The 19633-nt window shown below is 38.7% G+C and overlaps 1 pseudogene; it reads right to left on the reverse strand.

The window, feature by feature from the left end:
• Window positions 1-1144: 1144 nt before the first annotated feature.
• LOC105708984 (SWI/SNF-related matrix-associated actin-dependent regulator of chromatin subfamily E member 1-like) lies at window positions 1145-2427 on the reverse strand (annotated as a pseudogene).
• Window positions 2428-19633: the final 17206 nt, after the last annotated feature.

A 19633-nucleotide genomic window follows, 5' to 3' on the forward strand; every position in this document is an offset into this window, starting at 1 on the left:
TGTGAGGTAAGTTCTGCTTTCTGAATTTATAAAGTGCTGATATAATAAAGAAAACATTTAGCCATTCTACATCACAACCTTCTGGTAAGTTTTGCTCTGAAGATTGAAGCATAGATGACCACTGGATTTTTAATATCATCTTTTTAATACTCTACTTATGTAATGGAATACTCAATCTTTATGTCAAAGAGGTACAGGGGAGCTGCCAGGGTTTTCCCACTCCACAGTTGATATTTCTCTCATCTTAAAGACTGAGATTCCTCCAAGTTGCACTTTTTCATAATTTAAATATGTCAAAACACAATCTTTCCTCTTCTTCATAGTTGCTACCCACAAAGACCAGCCAAAAGCAAAACTTAAGTAGCATGTTATCTAATTTCCCTTTGTGATACTCTTATTCCCATTTTTCTCTCCAAGGTGTATGTTTTGCTGTAAGTGATGCCCAGTTGATCTTTTCAAGCTGTAAGTGGATAATGGTTTAGGTTGAGAGTTCACTCTGCATGGTTTTGCATTGTAACACAGCTGAAAGAAGAATCTAACTGGTCTATAAGCACAAATGGAATGTGCACTAGTTATACAGTCTCATTTCTGTGATGAGGCATGAACATAAGGCATAGTCCCTTCCCTTGAGAAGAATGATATAAAGCTGATTTTTATTAATAATCTTAGCTTTCATTTATTGAACTCTAACTATGTCCTTGATGGTATTTGAAGCCCCTTCCACGGATTATCTCTTTGAACCCTTATAACAACTTGGTGAGAAAGATACCATTATTAAGCCCATTTTACAGACTGAGAGAATGAGGCCTAGAGGGATTAATTAATTTATGCAAATTAATTATCTTAATTTGCATAAAATATAAGTGATGGAGAGTGGTAGAGCCAAGATCTGAATTGAGACAGACCTACTTCCATGATATTATTCTCAACCTTGGTTCTGCATTAGAATCACCTGGACAATTTTGAAAAATTACCTATGATTAGATTTTTTTTTCTTCAAGGAGCTAATTTATCTGGGGTGGGGCCTGGGAATCAGTGATTTTTAAAAAAATCCTTTCAGGTGATTCTACAGCATGGTTAGGGTTGCGAACTCAGGCTCCAGAAGCTGCACTTTTTTTTTCTTTTTAAACCAAAAAACTTTTTTTCATTTAAAAAAGTATTTAGAACACATAAAACAAGGCCACATTGATTCTTTTTTCTCATCTTCTGATCTGGGATCTGTGGGTGGCTCCTCCACTGTTGCACTGTTGCTCTCCGAGCCAGTGTTACTATCACTGGTTCCTTCCTCCACCGTACAGTCGAACCGCTCCTGGCCCCTCTCCTTGTCCTCAGGAGTAGACGTGCCTTCTTCACCGTTCTGTTGGCTCTCTGTCGTTTCTTCAAGGTGTTTCTCTTCTGTCTCCATCGGAATGTTCTCGTTGTCCTTCTTCTCTTCGCTTTTGTTGGCTGCTTGTTCTTCCTCAGGAACCACGCTGCTCTGACTGCGTTCAGCGAGCTCTGCCGCCTCCTTGTCCCTTTCCTCCTGCCTCTTGCGGGCTTGTTCCTCTGCCTGTGCAATCTCAGTTGCGATTTTCTCCATATCCACTTCTACTTTCAGACCACGCAAACTTTTAAGTTCATTGTTAAATGAATCTGTGCTTTCCAGGAATTTCCTCTTCTTCTCCTGGTGTCCCTTCCTCTATATGAGGAAGTTCAGCTTCTAGTTTTCTCTGAAGAACCATTAAGGACTGGACCTGTCGTTTGAGGACCTGCATTCTAGCTGTTGTGACAACTGACTGAACATCTGGCACCTCACTCTCACTAAGAATTTCACTGATGAGGAGGTGGTTTCTTTGGAAACAGGAGGTGGCTGTGCGCTTCGTAGCCATCATCATAATCGTCTGGATCTTCAGCAGGCCGGATGCTCATGTACAGTTCTTTCTCCATGCAAGACTGTCTCTGTCGACTTAATTCCTCTAAAGCAGCTTCTGCATGACTTTTTGCATTTATGTAAGCAAGGTACGCGAGGGAGTTATGATAGGCCTTCATAGATTCCTTGTACTCTATATTTTCTGCTTCGTATTCGTTTAAATATTCTTGTTTTTCTTCATCAGTGAGATCTCGCCACATGCCACGAATAATCTTGCCGATCTCCCACCACTTTAGGTCGGGGTTGGAAGCCTTTACTTGGTCCCAGACCTTTCTGCTGTACTTCATGTAGGGCATCAGTGGCTTATCTGTGGCTTTGGGGGTTTTGGAATTGTAATACCAGATACCGTGACTGGGCTGTTGGTGCCCCGGTTCCCTCCCAGACTGTAGTTGTTGTAGGCAAGATGACTGTATGGATTGCATCCCACAAACTCTGGTGTGCTGGACATTTGTGTTGCAGGAGCTGGGGTGGGAGGTGGGGCATAAGATGGTCTTTTTGACATTTTGGAATATTAAGTTCTCAGTTCCTTAAAAATGAATCTGAGACACAGCGGGTAGAAAAAGCTCCCAAAGCTCCGGCTTCACTTCCCTTTGTCCCCCAGAAGCTGCACTCTTAGGGGAAACTGACCTGGATTCAGATCCAGCCAACAGCAGAGACATCTGTAAGTTGCAGCGCTATGGGCTTCCCATGAACGACCTGCTCTACTCTCCTCCCTGTGAAGGGAGAGAGACATTATTACCTTTTACAGATAAAAGAGTCTCAATGTAGAGAGATTAAGTTACCTGACCAAGATTTTCTAGCTAATAAGCAACAAATCCTGGATGTAAATGGAGTTATTTCAACTCCAGGACTTTAAAAATAATACCATTGTGCCTGTACATTAACAAATATTTATTGTATATCTAGTATGTGAAGTGTAATGTGCTAACTGCTGTGGTAGAAATGCATGAAGTTACAGCAAGTAACATCTAAGTTATATTATTAGGTGCTAGATCGTGTAGTACTGACCAGGGTGCTGAGGTGTTTTGAGGAGTGATTAATTAATGATGATGCCATTCTCAGGGAAAGCTTGGTCATAGCATGACTCAGAGAAAAGAAAAGGAAATGTTTACTTACAGAGAGAATCAGGTTGCAAAACCTGCTCACCAAATCAAATAATGCAAGTATCTAAAAGAAAAATAAATACAAAATTAACCAAGATTATCAGCCTTGATCAAGCAGAAAAAAAAAATTTTTTTTCTTGTTTTTGATAGAATCATGTTTAATGCTGAAGATTTCATTGATTTTGGGGACCATAACTAGATGACTTTTTTTTTTCTGGCTATGGTATAAATAGTGCTAAGCCAACTAAATGCAGGGCAACATGCCAGTTTTTGCTCTTGTGGCTTCATGGGTGAGAAAGATTTTTTCCCCTGGGGTTTTTAATATTTAGATAAAAAATCAAGTTCCAGGGCCACTCAACTTAAGGGATTTTCTTGGACTGAACAACTTGCTTTGTTTTCCTCAAATTATAACACTGATATCTTGACTAATAGCCCCAATTCCTGTGGGTCTTTGTAGCATCAACTATAAAGTAGCCATATTTTTTGAGGCTTAACACTTATTTAATACAATTACCATTTATTTATTCATTCATTCAAACACAATGATTTTGTTGTCTACCTACTATGTACCAGGCACTATTCTAGGCAGTGAGGATTGATAGTGAATAAAATAAATTTTTTGCTTATGTGGAACTTACCTTCTAGTGGAGTTGACGAGGAAAGACAGATCATAAATAATAGATGGTAAACTGAATGAGGACAAGGGTCTGGAGATAAATATAGCAGAAGAATGAGTACAGGTAGAACCCAGAATAAGGACATGCTATTTTGGGGGAAAGATTAGTGAAGTAATAAAGAAAAGTGGAGATGAAACATTTGTTTTCTTGTCCAGGAAAATAGCAAGAGAAAAGTTTTGAGGAAGGAGAAGACTTGGTACCTTTGAAAAATAGCAAAAAAGCCATGGAGGCTACAGCAGGGTAAAGAGAGAGAGGTCAGAGATTTGTCCAGTGAGACAGAGGGGAGCTCACTTACACAGAGCCTTGTAGGTCATGGGAAGACTCACCTTCTGCTATGGTAAAATGGGGAACCCCTAGAAGAATTTAAGTAGAGGACAGTTATGATCAAACCTAAGTTTAAAAAAAAACTATTTGAGTTTCTATAGGTGAAGGAGACCAACTAAAAAGCTATTGCAATGTTCTTGCTGAGGAAGGATGATAGCTTGGACTAAGTAGATGGAGACAGAAAAATGGCTGCTCTCTGTTTTCTATTTTGAAAGTGAAGATAATGGGATTTTCTTTTGAGTTGGAGGTAAGTTATGAGTTCAAGGGACGATGAGATGTTGACTTGAAGTTTTTAACCTGAGTGCATGAAAAAAATGCAACAATCATTTTTAGAGACAGAGAAGGCAGCAGGAGGATCAGGGTTGGGGTAAAATTAATGTTATTACTTTATACAGGTTAAAGTCCAATGCCCGTTAGACATCCAGTTGTAGATTTGGAGAAGGCAGTTGGTTATAAGACTATGGAATTCAGTACAGAGTTATACAGTGGAAGCCAAGGACATTTAGATAACATTTGAAGTCACACACTTGGATGAAATTACTCAGGGCATGTGTGTAAACAATAAAGATATCTAAAATCTTAGATGGAGCAGCCCAGTGTTTACAGTTTGGTAGAATAAAGACAAATTCAAAAAGGAGTATGAGAATGAGCAGCCTGTGTGCCAGGAGATGAAATAAGAACATTGTTGCAAAAGACAAAAGAAGGAAGGGCTTCATAGAAAAGGGAGTGATTAGCTGTTTTAAATGCTACTGATGGAAGGGGCTAGATCAAGGCCCCTTAACATTTGATCATTGAATTTAGCAATGCAGAGGTCACTGTTGACTTTAACAAGAGTTTTTTTTAGTGGATTTATCAAAGGTTTCCAAAGTTGAATTACTTTGTAAAAATATGCATGTTACTTCCTTAAGCAAGTGAATGAAACAGAGGTCCTTTAAGGATCTTTCATTCTTTGAATTCTACGGATGAATCTTCTGAAAGCTTTGATCAGGGGTTTGGTTTTTCGAGTTTAGTAAGACATATGAACTAATTTCCTTGACTGTGAAAAACTTTTCAAATGAACGAAGTTAAATACTACATGTAGAAAAGATAAGAGGTAGTCAACCTGTTATTTTGTCTGTATCACTTCAAACGACCAATTGAACCACATATTCACCCACAATGATCCAGGTAGCCATCACCAGATACAAATCGAAGGTCTTGAGAGACAGGGTGTTGAATCTAAAGATTTGAATGACTCAAAATAGTTCTTATCACTTGGATGAGAGGGAAAGAAACCATCTGAGAGATCATCATTACAGAGCTGTCTGGGAGTTTTCCCATGTGGATGATTAAGTTCTGAACACTTGGGTTATGAAAATACACATAATTGCCAAAGTTGACCAAACATGATACATTGGTGGGCTTGATGAGTACCCGGAATACACGCTAAAAGAAATTCTGTAGTTGTGGGGTTAGGATACATTTTGGGTCAGAGGTAAGACTGTAAGATTCCATAATCTGTGCTCCTTATGTTATGGTATCCTACTTTTCTGTGTGTGCAGGGGTTAACTGTCAAATAAATGGTTTGTTTTAAACCATCTGAGCTAAGTAAGTACACTTTTGCGATTTATTTTGATTTGTTTTTGATTTGACATCTGTCTCCACTGTATCCTCTCTTCCCACACCTAAGGCTGACACTCTATTTCATGTATCCATAAAGGCAGCCATTACTGCTCATTTGATGTAAGTTTCTCTTATTCCAGAATTTTCATGTTACAAGGAGGCATTTAACTTTTCTTGACCTTAGTTTCAGCTTCTTAGAATACAAGTTTGGATTAGCTGATCTACATAATCTTTTCAGGTACTGCAAAAAATTACAAATTTTATAGGTATATGTTAATAAACATGAAATCATGCTAGTAGATATAAAGAGTGACTTGAAGTGCTTTCTTCCCCTTTAAAGGCAAGAATAGCTCTATGACGGTGCTCGGTCACATTACAAAGGGAGGAGAAAACGTTACACAGTGTCTCATCATCCTGAGATGTGGTGTGTAATTATCCATTTTCAAAAGGCTTTCTTTATGTTCTGTTTCACTGGGAAAGTTAGAGCAAAGTGAAAATAAAGTTCTGCAATTATGAAATCTGCTCACTTGGCTCTTTCTGCTCTTCAAAGTAAATTCTGTGTTAATAGAGAAAAGTTAGTTAGTGTAACAGACCCCTGATTTGTTACCATTGTAATTATTTTTTTCAGACACATTAACATTTGTGAATGAATTTAATGCTCAGGAAAATGACGAACTCAGCCATGGTCTAATCCAGGCATGGCACCATCCTGCTGGGATAAAGACCTTTTCAATTGCTTCCAATATGCCTAATTCTCACTTAAATAGTGTCCTCCTTTTTATCTCTTCAAGACTTGCTTGCTTGAGATTAAATGCTCTGGTTATCATTGAGTATTCATTCATTTATTCAATATTTATTAAGTACCATGTGCATGTTTTGTGCTAAGCACCAGAGACAATTTAAGGCACAAGTCAGACCTTTCAGTTCTATAGGGAAGACAGACATTTAAGAAATTAGCATAAAGTGAGGCACATATTATGATGGAGCAAATAAGATGCTATAGAAACAGAGTCAAAAATAAATAAATAAATAAATAAATAAGAAAAAAAAAAGAAACAGAGTCTGAGCAAATAAAATGCCATGAAAATAGAGTCTAGGGGTCAAGGAAACTATAAAAGAAGTGAGATTGAAGGTGAAATCTGAAGATAGTTGAAGCTAGCTGTGTGAAATGTGTATGCATGTCTGCATCGTCTTTGTGTGTATGGCTGTGTGACTGGGAGGGAAAAGTCTAATAGGGATTCAGATAGGGAAACAGTATGTGCAAAGGGAAGAAAATATGACAATACCAAGGAATCGAGCAAAACCCAGTATTAATGTGGTAGAAGGGATATTGTAAGGGGAAAGAAAGTTGGTGGGAGATGAGATTGGGAAAGTGAGCAGTGGAAAAATGGGAAAGAAACTTTGCAAGATGTTAAGCACTTTTGTATTTAATCTTAAGAGCAATGATAAGAAGAAAAATACAATTAGATGTGAATTAAAGAATGTTAATGTATGTGTGAGTGTATATTATATATTTACTTGGAGGAGGAGAGGAGTTAGGAAGCAAAGATAGCAGTTAGTACATTCATGCCATCATCCGGGAGAGAGATAATAGGGTCTTGGACTAGGTCATTGGCCTGAGTCCTGGGTTCTTAAAGCCGTGTAAAAGAGGAAACCACTGAGAGCTGACTGGATGTAAAAAGTGAAGGAATGGGATGAGTCAAAAGTGACTTCCAGGTTTCTGGCTTGAGTAACATGATAGGTGGTGACAGGGTGGTATTGCCACTTATTAAGGTGGAAAACCAAAGTGTGTTGCTGAGATGGGGAACTCAGGAGGAGGATTGGGATGGAAGATGCAGGTGGGTGGGAGTTATGAATTGATTTTGAATTTTTGACATTGAGGAGAGTATGAGACATCTAGGGGAATGCCAACAGGCAGGTGGATATACGGGTCTGGAATGCAGAAGCTAAATCTAGAAGAGATTTGAGTCATTTGTATGTAGATGCTCTGTCTTTGAAGCACTGTGGTTGTCCCTCTATTATGAAGATCATCTTAGCATGATTTACAGACATCTCTGAGTACTTCTTATCCCCCTACTCTAGAGAGTTCCTTAAGCTCAGAAACTGTATTCTCTATTTTTTGTCACTCCCGTTGAGTCTAGTACAGTGCTTTATGGTGGGAATTCACTCAATGATTGCTTGCTAAATGTAGTCTAAGCTCTCCCTGACTCAGCTATCTTGGCCATGGCCTACGGTTCTACGGCCCCATATCTTAGTTCTTCCTCCTATATTGAAGGAGAATTGCTCTCTCCTTTCCTAGTTTTAACCCACATTTTGTCTAACTGTCTAATTCTCCCTAGCATAGAGAAGATAACACAATGTACAAAAGCACAGTGCACTGGAGGTAGAGGAGATATGTAAAACAGTATCAGTTATGTTCCTTCTGATCTGGGCAATTGTGGACAAATCTCATTACTTCTTCAAGCCTCAGCTTACCCACCCATTAAAGAAATGGTCTCCGTGATCTCTTATAATTCCAATAAACTCCAATTCAGTTTTTCCGCTTTTCATCTGATTTGTCATTTTACAATTCTCTTATATTCTTAACTGTGCTTATTGGCATTTACATTCTTGAAAGTATGGATGTGGTGGATTTTGTGAATTTTCTCTGCTCAAATAAATTGAAAAGCTCATAAAGAGTTGTAATTTGTTCTCAACCTTCAATCTAGTATAACAAAAACCACAAGACAATGCTCAATGAATACTTCTTGAATGCGACGGAATAGAAGCAAAACCATCACAAACCTACACGTGGTCACTCTGCTGGTATGTCATACATACTGTTGCCTTGCATGGCCCCAACTCAACAAGACGTTGTGAAATAGGAATTAAAGTGCCATTTTTCATGAACCTGCTTAAGGAAATGTTAGATGATAATCTTGGAGTGCTATGTAAAAATATCTCTAAGTTTTTTCTAAGCAATGAAGAACTTTTCTTCAAACAATATTCTCATATCACATTTCAAAAAATATTTAAAAATTACATGAGAATGGATCTGGTAATAGTGATGGAACTTGGAGTTCTCTTACATAACTTCCTCTTTTTGCCTTTTTCTGAACTCTCCTTTTCTGAAGAGATTAGGTGTTTAAGTTTCTAACATTCTGATTCTATAATTCTAATTGCCAGTGTACACACAGCTCTCTGTTTCTCTTGTATTCCGGTTTAAACTAGATGCTGTGGGGGCTTTTAGAGATGAAGACAATATTAGTCCCTGTCATTATTTAGAAGGATAACCTGACTTACAGGAACAAAGCAAGTAGAGGACCCCACATAAAAGCACTGTGGATTTTTCTGTCTATGGAGGAGCTGAAGCAGGTAATCCTCACAGTCTCTTCCAGTTTTCACATTCTGTGACTCTAAGTGTTAATGATGTGCCCACGTGCATTAAGTGCTTTGAGCTCAGGAGTAACACACTATATAAATTCAAGGACCATTACGTGCATAATCTTAGCTGCTAAGCAGGAACAAATTCCGTATTTGCATGATATTCTCAGGAAATCCCAAGGGAAACACTGCCTAGGAGCCAAACACTACTATTTTTTTTTTCAAGATAGAAGAAAGAAAGAAACATAGAAAGAAAGAAAGAAAGAAAGAAAGAAAGAAAAAAGAAAAGACAGAAAGACAACACAGAAAGAAAGACAACACAGAAAGGAAAACGTCAGCCTGTTCTGATCCACAAGCTCTTCCTTAACATGTTGCTGCAGGTAAATCATTCATTTGTCATTTAGGAAAATATCTCAAATAATATTCTCCCCTGATTCAAATAAAACTTCCAATGCCAAGCCGTGCTGGCTGCCAGAAGTGTGTTTGGGTTAATTGCACACCTGCATTTTATTTCAAGTAAATTGCATGGTGCCCCCCTCTTTGTGCCCCTCACAAAGCAGGAGCCCACCTGTCTGGAGGCTCTTTGGGCAATGAAGGGCTGCAGGAAAAAATTAGTCATCCTCTTTTCTTCCTTGTGACTTCTTTGACCTTGAGACTTCTAATGGCATCTCAGACAAAATGAACATAATCTAATGGACAGCGGGGAAGAGGGAACGGCTGGGTACATCTGTCGTATTACTGGGCTGTCTGAACAGTCAATGAAGCAGGGCCAAACCATAAGAGGCCTGTTCAGTTTAGCTCCAGGGTCTGCAGAGAAGGAGCACAATCATTTATCTTTATTTACTGAACTCTGCTTTCTGTTTAAGAAAAAAAAAATTGACAGGTTGACAAAAACCCGCGTTGGCGCTGCCCGCTGCCCAGAGATAAATGCTATTTGTGCTCTGGAGAGTCAAGGACAGCTCACGATGCCCTTTAGCTGGTTTTAGTAGGTGCCTATTATATGGAAACAAAAAAGCCAAGGCACTTGGATCCTCTATCCCCACCAACACCTTCACATCTTCTCGGAGAAGGATTCTTGTAGATGGATCCACAAGAAGGAAGTTTTGCAAGGAATAGAAGGTAGAATTTGCCAAGAAAGCAAATCAGATCGAAAGAATTCAGGCAACAGAATCAGAGAACAAAAGCAATTGTGAAATGTTGAATATCCTATGGGTTTCTTTATGATGAGAGATCTACCCATGGCATCCATAACAATATACACTCTCTTACATTGATAAAAGAAAGACACAAATAATGCATGTTCCAGCTGTGGAGAGAAATTTCAAGAGCAGGAATTCAGAAATAGGTCTTTAGAGTTCTGTCCAGCTATGTCTCTTCCTCACCAGGTCACATCACTCATCCTTTTATTGAGCTTATCACACTTTTCTTGGTATAGTCATCGCCAAAGTGGGGTTCCTACCACTCAGGGAATGTATAGGACCTCTCAACTGGGTGAGAAGAAAATATGAGAGTTTATTTTTTCCCTTCTTTCCTTCTCTCTTTTATCTCATTCTTTAAAATTTCTGTTTGTTATGGAAGTTTTATAGCGTATAAATGTATTTATACAATAGTGTCTAGATATGATTTCTAAATATAAAAGAAGAGAGATACATGCACAAAATCTTTTTACAAATGGGAAGCACGATGAAATAAATTTGAGACCATCTTGGAACTTTGGTAATGTGCTATGTCCTTTAAGATTAACCCCCTAGTCTAATTGCCTAGGCTGAAGTTGCCCTGCTGTTTATGAAGATAGTTTTCCAGAAATTCTGGAAAATAGTTACTTCTTTATCTTCCCTAATTCTTGGAAAAAATAATTGTGCATAAATTGGTATAAGATCACTCTATCTCTCCGCTAAGATGATTCATGTGTATTTTAATATTACCACTAGTCAATTTTTGAGATAATTTCTGCACTTGTCACCTCTCTAATGCCATTCACATAAGAGAAATACCAAATAACTTGTAGGACAGTGGTTGAATTTGGAGACTGAGTGGGAAACATGTAGGAAAGACTAAGATTTGAGATTTCCTGCATTTGGGCCTAGGAGAGTGTCTTAGGAGAACAGTGAAAACCCTGCGTGACATACTGACTCTGCTTTGGGGGGCCAGAACGGACAGCCCAGAAGTAGACCCATACATTTCCATCCTCTTGACTGGCTTCGATGTTCTACATTTTAAGTATTTGCTTTAACTATATCAAAAAGGACATGAATGTGAGGCACAGGTATGTGCCTGTGAAGAATATTAATGTTAGAGAATTAAATGGAGGTCTGAACAGAGGTAGGGACCAGCCTTCTGGAACCAGGGATGGTTCTGGAGAGCTCTCTGCAGAGTATGCTGCAGCCGTGATTGGAGCTCCGGCGTCCTGTAGGAGGGATGGGATGAGTGAAAGCAGCAGAAAAAAGGGTGAATTCTAAATGTGCCAGAGGCTGAGCAGGGAAGCTGGAAGAGAAGTTGGAAGGGATTCTACTGACACAAAGCCATGATCTCATTACATGGGTACAAATGAACCAGATATTCGGATATGAACAGAATGAGAAGAGGCCACTCAGAGGGTCTGAGTGGAAGGAGGTTAAATAATAGTGGCCCAGAATGTGTTAGGTTGGGTTTACTACAAGTGATCCTTGCATTCTCAGCAGTGGGAATCAGGGAAGGAGGCTGACACATTCCGTTGAGTCTAAACTGGCAGCTGTGGAGGCCGGTAGAATGGGGAAGATTATGTCTCTAAAAGCCACTTTAAAAGTTTGTGATCCATAGTGTGTGCTGGCTTGTAACACTGCCACCGTGTCAGACTTTGTCATGTTTAGGAAACTCACCTTGACTGATGCAGTGGATGGGGCCACCAGAACCTGATGCTATAGACCAGAGCCATTGTAGAAGTAAAGAAGCCATTTAATGAACATAGGCTCAAGTGCTGTAAATGTCACAAACCCCAGTAAGCCTGATTTCCCTTGCTCTGAGCTATTTGCTAAAATTGTTGACTAATATTTTCTACACCCTGAGGAAATAAATAATCACCAGGATTTTTTAATTGTGTTAACTAAGAAAACAATAAATTTGTAATAAAGAGTATAGCTATATATTTCATCCATTTACTTAATGGTTTATGTAAATAAAAAACTATTTGGGGGCATTGTGATGAGCATTTTCTGAAAATGTCTCAACTAATTATTGTTTTCTATTCATTTTGTTATAATTGAATAATGCAACTCCTAGCTGTTAAGAATAATTATTTCGAGATATTAAACATAATCACCATTTTCTTTCTTGATGTTTATTTCTTATGTTATTTATATAGTAATTGTGCACTAGTATCTATGAATGGCTGTATACTTTTTACTCATTAAAATAAGTTCCTGATATGAGTTTTTGTTTCTATTTGATTTAGTATGCACTGAACATTTAGCTGTATGCATAGTACTGTGCTAGGTGCTGGAATTGAAGGTGTAGGCCTTGTGGGCTATCAAATACAACACCCTACCTAGGGCATACTTTGGTGTAAAAATAAATCCCAATGTCTCAGAACTTAACACAACAACAGATTACTTCTTTTTCATTTCAGAGTCCTGTGTAGATCTTGTTATTTTTCTTTCTTGGGGACTATCCTCCAGCATGGAATTAGAGGTCCAAGATCCCTCTGTCTCTAGATTCTGCCATCTTCTACACAGGACCTCAAAGGTTCCTGTGGAGAGAAAGAGAGCTGGAGGACTGCATAGGATAGATTTCAGGGCAGATATAGAGGCGGTTTCATTGCTTCTGTGAGCATTTTATTGACTAAAGCCTAATAACCTTTCCAACACACACTACAGTTGACCCTTAAACAATATGAACTTGTATAGCATAGGTCCACTTATAAAAGGATTTTTTTCAACCTTTCCAACCTTGGAGGCAGTAAGACCAATCCCTCTTCTTCCTCCTTCTCCTCAGCCTACTCAACATGAAGACAATGAAAAGGAAGATCTTTATGATGATACAGTTCCACTTAATGAATAGCAAATATATTTTCTTCTCCTTATGATTTTCTTAGCAGTTTCCTTCCTCTAGCTTACTTTATAGTAAGAATACAGTATATAAAACACATAACATATAATATAAAAACATGTGTTAATTGACCATGTTATTAATAAGCCTTCTGGTCTTATAGTAGGACATTAGTTGTTAAGTTCTAGAGGAGTCAAAGGGTGTACACAGATCTTTGACTGCAGAGAGGTTGGTTCCCCTAACTCCCATGTTGTTCAGTGGTCAATTGCATTAACTTTAAGGTTTTTAATTTCTTCTCCCAGTACAATAAACTCAGTAGACATGTAATCTGACTTCCAAGTTCTAGCAGGCAACAGTTCTACCAAAGTTTATTCACTGTGTAATATGCATAGCCATCTTTTCACCTCTTTTTCTTTAGCTTTGTGAATTTTATTGCCTCTAATCATTCAGTTTCTAAGTGAGTGACACACACACACACACACACACACACACACACACACACACACTAGGTGCTTGTTATAGCATCACCTGACTTGTCTGTACGTGAGTATAGCTATGCTGTAATTCAGTAAAAAATAAACCCCAGAATTAGAAGGGACAAGCAAGAGTTAAAACTAGAAATGACTGCAGGATCCAGATCACAGGGAAGTGAAAGAGAGATGTGATTTAGCAGGGGCACGCAGGCATGAAACAAGGAGAAATAGAGGTAGAGTAACCATTTAGGAGATAATTGTTACAACCAGAGCAAGGATAGCAAGGATCTAAAACAAGGTTGCATCAAAGAAACAGAAAAAAAAGGGAGGCATCTGAAAGACATCCTGAAGGAAGAACATCTGGCTTTGTCGAAAAGTAGTCAATCAATGTCAAAGGCACAAGTCCTCATACCAATTACTCAATTTACTCACTGTTTAATTTTCTTTATCCTATGAAGCCTCCCTTTGAGACTGAGATGATCAAATCTAACCTATAGATTTACAAAGTTTGTTTTGAGAATCAAATGATATTAAGTAAATGAAAATGTTTTGTAAACTATAGAATGTCATACCAGTGTTAGTTAAATCATGGAGTACAAAGGAAACATTTAAACACGCCTCCAAACTTTGTGCTTGAGTAACAATGAGAATGCCATATTCCTAACAGGAATGCTTATTGGAAGTGATAAGTGGGATGTGATGATGCATTTGGTGTTGGCCATGATAAATTCAAGTTTGTCTAAATCTTCATGTGGATATCTCTGGAAACAGCATGTCACAGTTGGGTTCCAGAGAAGAAGGCTCTGAGATGGTGTGCAAATGATTTGTTAAAGAGAACTCAGTAAGGAAGTGGGGAAGTAGCCCAGAAAAAGGAAAGAAGCCAAGCAAGGCTGAGATTTCAGGCAAGAACCTCTGGAGGATAACCTCAATCTGATCCAGGAAAATTCTAGATTTTAAGTCATGTTTCTGTGTTCATTCTACACTAAATGAGGGTGCCAGACCTTCATATTCCGGTAACTCTAGTATTCACTCACTGGCTAAGAGCCTGGGGAACACAAACTTCTAGGTTTGCCTGAATTGGCAAATTTGCTCTAGGAACCAGGTATATAAATGCAGCTATAGAAGAGCTGCCGATGTGGTCAATTGTAATCAGAAATGTGGAGGCTAGAAACAGCAAAAGGAATACAATGGAATCTGAGGGAAGCTTCAAAAGTACAGTTTTTGATTTTAGGAGGAAGAGTGAAATGAGTAGTCTGTGTTTTTAGTGTCCAATAAGTAATTAAAGTTAAGGGTTCTATATATTAATGAACTATATAAATATATCTGAGCTTTTAGTTATTACATTTCTTTGCATATTTTTCCAAGGTATAGACACTAATATTACCCCAACTCCTGTTTTCTTCTGTTGCCCTTGGAGATCTGCAGACAGAATTGTGACCTAGGCAAAGTTATCTTTCAGGCTCCACAATACCTTTGGAAAGACCCTCCCATCTTTTCAACTATGATTGTATGTATGACCCTCGCCCTCATGTTCTCCCAAACACCACAACATGCTGTCTTCACTCCCAGTGATACTCTCAGCAAATTCATATGAAGTTTTGTGTGCCTAGTAGAGATTAAGTTCCTTTTATCCTCTCATACTCTGCATTCTTTCTCCTGACCTTTTAGAGATGTTATCATTTAATAACAAATTTATTTCTGATGGTAAAGTTTTAGGTAATAGCAGATGACTATTGAGTAGATTAAAAAAATTCTTGTATTTTTTATTTTTTTCAAATTTTTATAGAACGTCAGGATTGGAAGAGATTTAGCTCATTTTATCCCACATCCACTTGACATTTTTTGATACACTAGATACTTACAGATAGGTTAATTTTAGGGAAGATTTTATTAGCTTCGTCCATAGCTCAGTACCAAGGAGCACTAAGTGAAGAGTCAAACAATTTATGAGAATAAATATGAGACACCAAGAAAGAAGACACAGGGTTTGAGCATAAAGTTAGCCCCACTTTGCAGGGACTGCTGTTTCTTGCATTGGTATACAGACTTTTTAGACATGTCTTGAAGGCAAATTTTCTTGCATAGGCTGCTCTCTGAGCCCTTCAAATGAGGTTAGAAACTTTTTTTTCCTCCATGGGAAGTGAGGATTTATGTGGCAGAATTTTTACTTAGTAATTAATTTGGACCCCAACAGCGCGGAGATGGTGAGAAAGGGACCCTATTAAGACTTGATATTAAGTTAATAGCAGGTGACAGTGACTTCATCAAAACCCCTGTGCAAAACATCAAGTAGATGGAAATTTCAGTTCTGGTACATTACTCAGCTGAGTATCATCAGACCTGCTTACAAGGGTCATAAAGATTATTTGTACATTAAAGAAGGGCCTGTCCATCAAGCTCAGTATGAAAGAGAAGCAAGAAAATTACCATTTCATCAAATGCAAAAAAATCAGTGCAATTCTTTTAATGAAACTCCCAAGACTTCTGAAAATTCTCTGTAGCTATTTTTCATTATTTCTTTACACACACACACACACACACACACACACACACACACATTCTTGCCAGAAACATGAGTGAGGGATGGAGGAGATCTGGGACAGATATCACCAGCATTTCCATCTCTTCCATGAAAAACCACCAGGACAGGAAGAGATGAGAGGGCAGCAGGGAAGATGTCCATTGTGATTTACACAAAATTTGCTAGCTAAATAGGTGGCAATGGTCATTTGATGAAATGGAAGCTTTGTAAAGCTAAGACAAATGTAAAGAAAAATCACAGCCTATTTGGAATATTCATCGCTCCGATTCATTGCTGCAAAAGGTCATCATGTATAGATCAGGGATCAGGAAAAAAAAAGCAGTTAACAGAAAACATCTGAATAAAATTTCCACCAAGTGACAACATTTTCCACTGTATAAACTCAAAATACAAAAGGGGGATTCAATTAAGTATTTAAGACATATAAGAGTTGGAAGGTCATGAGACACCCATTTTTTTGGAATGCTTTGAATAATTGGTACAGGAAAACTGTACCATGGATAGAGCCCAGAATTTAGCAACATTTTGGTATCATCTGAATAGGAAGCTTAGAAGTTCTGTACAAGTGGTTTACAACAGGAATATCTTTGTTTCTTACCTCTGTCCCTTGTGCCTTCTATAAGCCAAAAGGACATTTCTGATTAATACGGTAATTAGATGGTTATTAAAAACAGTAATCATCCAGAAATTATTTTGTGTCATAAACATCCCATGCAGAGAAAATATTTGAACATTTAAAAGTTGAACATTACAATTGGCTTCATATGCAAGAAGCCAAAGGGGACATAAAGAATTTTTAAGTTCCCAAGAAAGCACTCACATTTAGAACAAGTTGTCTTCTTGATCAGGTTGGAAGTTAGTGCCACACATCCTATAGATTCCCCTTGTGGCCACCAGCAATGAGCCAATTTCTATTAATGAAGAGCTCATGTTTATGGCTAATATAGAAGAAAATGTACTGAAGGGGGGAGCTGAGTCATTCATTGGAGATAGCTTAATTCTAGTAATATCCAATTTCCAAGCTTGTTTTAATTTGTTATCAAAGTAATCACTCATTCCAGCTACAGTTAGAAATAGCTTTTTGTTGTCAGTAGCCTGAAAGATTATTCAGATGGAACTCCATTTTTTAAAGCTCACCTGCTCAGCATCTGTGATATGCTTACGAGTTCCAAGAGGTATACTTTTCAGCATCAGAGCCAGGCTGAAAAGAACTTAGGCTGCTTTTCTGCAGTTTTCTGAGCCAGAGAGGATATTTCGTGACTTCGCATCCTGATTGAAACTCAGATACAAAGAACAGAATATGATGGGAGCAGGGATGACAGGATGGGGTGTCCACTGGACTTCATCTTTGATGCCAACCTAATCTTACAAACTTTTTTTTCTATCCTTGTCATAGGAACTGTTTATCTGGATTTTGTTACAGATATGGTAGTGCTCTTGCAAAACTGCCTGGGGTTTTTCAAGTACTAGTCCATATTTCCTTTGATCCATAGTTGTCATTTATTTACAATGTCCAGGAGAATGGCCAGCTCAGTGTGTTTGGCCAGCTGCATGGAAGCTCAGCAAATGATGCTGTGCAAATACGAAACACTATTTAGAAATCAGACTTTGAGGTGCATATTGGATTACGCAATTTACAAAGACAATTCCACCACCAGAAACTTGGACGTTACTTTACATTGTTTTATCAGTGATGAAGTAATGACATAAAAGTTCTTACTCAGTGCACTAATTAGTTTTAAAGCCATGGAGACTGAAGAACACAGGAAGCACACGGAATTTTAGTCTGTGGAGAAGCTGGGAAGGCCTCGAAACCACTTCCACAGGAGAGGAAACTACAGCCTTGCTTGATAGACTTAGTCACATTTACACAGCTTGGTAAGTTTACAGCGAGGGTTAGAATCTTGATTTATACTCAGGGTTTTCTTTATATCTGAAGAAAAACATCAGCTGAAACAGATATGGCAGGACAAGAAGAGATAAGGAAAAGAGATTAATTTGGGATGTGGTTCAAAGAAAAGGGAAAAAGAGAACTAGGAGAGGCATACTTGTCTCAAAGAGCCCTTATTCCTTTTCAAATTTGTCACCTCTGGTGATCTCCTGGAAGCTCCAGTTTTTAAAATCAAAATATGGAAGAAGATGGTCAGAATAGTTAAAGCTGATTGTCACTAAAACCACAACTTTAGGATATGCTTTCTGAATGCATACAGAAACACTAGCAAACCCAAAACACAGTCCCCTCATTGTCACTGAGTAGCTTCCAGGGATGATAATGAAGAATTGTCTCCTCTTTATTGCTTTGGCTGATGCTTGAGTCTGTGGCGCCAAGAATCTGGATCTCCCAGAGCCAGGCAGTGGGAAAACAATACATTAGCATTAAATAATGGGATCTCTGGTGCCCGAATGGCAATGGAGAAAGGGTTAACTGAGCTGGGGCTTTGTATAGCAGGAGCCTCCATCGATAATCACTTGTTTTTCTAGGCTGGGAGCGGGAGAAAGGAGCCTTGGGGGAGGAAAACACAGAATGCACTAATCTTATGATAAAAATAATATGATTCGTATACCTGCTATCTCTCCCCACCAGGTTTCTGCCCTCTCCACAGAGCACTATAATGCCCATAAATGTCAGTTAAAATAAAAATTTCTGTTCCATTAAACATGTGAAAAATATGTTGCATTGAATACTGTTGGTTTAGGAAATGTATTTTTATCCCTCCTAACCAGTCCATACAAACTGTGGCTGCCACAGGTGGCCATGTGGTGGGCTGAGGCCGGCTTTGCAGCATCATCAGGCTTACCAGAGCCGTGTCGTATCCAGTGTGCGCCATTTGGGTCTGCACACTACATCAGCCCTGCTCAAGTTTTAAGGTCCACAGTCTGGCCAACCTGCTCTGAGAGTTAACTGTGGGTTTATGCTCTCCAGTGAAACATGCTCTGCTTTTGTTTGTATTCAAATAAGCTTGAATCATGGTGGTGCCTTCAAAGCCAGGATGGAGTTATCATCATCATACATTCTAACACATCAAGAGATCACATCTGTACTGGCTTCTAATCGATGTGACAACAGAATTGGCTACAAAAATTCACTTGAGTGTAGGTGGTAGCTGGGAACGTCAGTCCACCAACCATTTAGGAAATAGTACCTCTCCATCCACCACATGCCAGGCACTGTCCTAAGAATGCCAGTTGGTTCCTGAGCATCAACCATGTGCCAAGAGCTCAGCTCATGTGAGTTCCTTCATTATTATTTCCCTCATTTTTGCAGTAAAGAATCTAAATCAGAAAAGATTTTTGGCTAGGGTGGTGCTCTGTGATAAAAGATGAATCTCCAGTCTAATTCCTCACTTTATCCCTCTCCTGAGGTGTGGCCCTTCAGCCACGGCAGTGCACTAACATAGTCTTCTGTTTCTCAGCTCCAGGCCTGTGTACGAGCTGCTCGCTTTCTGTGTAGCTTCCTTCCATATGCCTCCTCTTCTTCTTAATTGCAATTCACTCCTCCAGATTCTTTTGTCAGAGACAAATATCAGATGAATAAGGAAATGGATGTTATTCAGGTTACTGCAATAGGGACAAACTTTCAGATCTGAAGATCAGAGTGTCTCAGCAGCGTGACTTTG

The sequence above is a fragment of the Aotus nancymaae genome, unplaced genomic scaffold (genome assembly GCF_030222135.1).
Source record: "Aotus nancymaae isolate 86718 unplaced genomic scaffold, 86718_ANA_hifiasm-v0.15.2.pri h1tg000020l, whole genome shotgun sequence".
Taxonomy (NCBI): Eukaryota; Metazoa; Chordata; class Mammalia; order Primates; family Aotidae; genus Aotus; species Aotus nancymaae.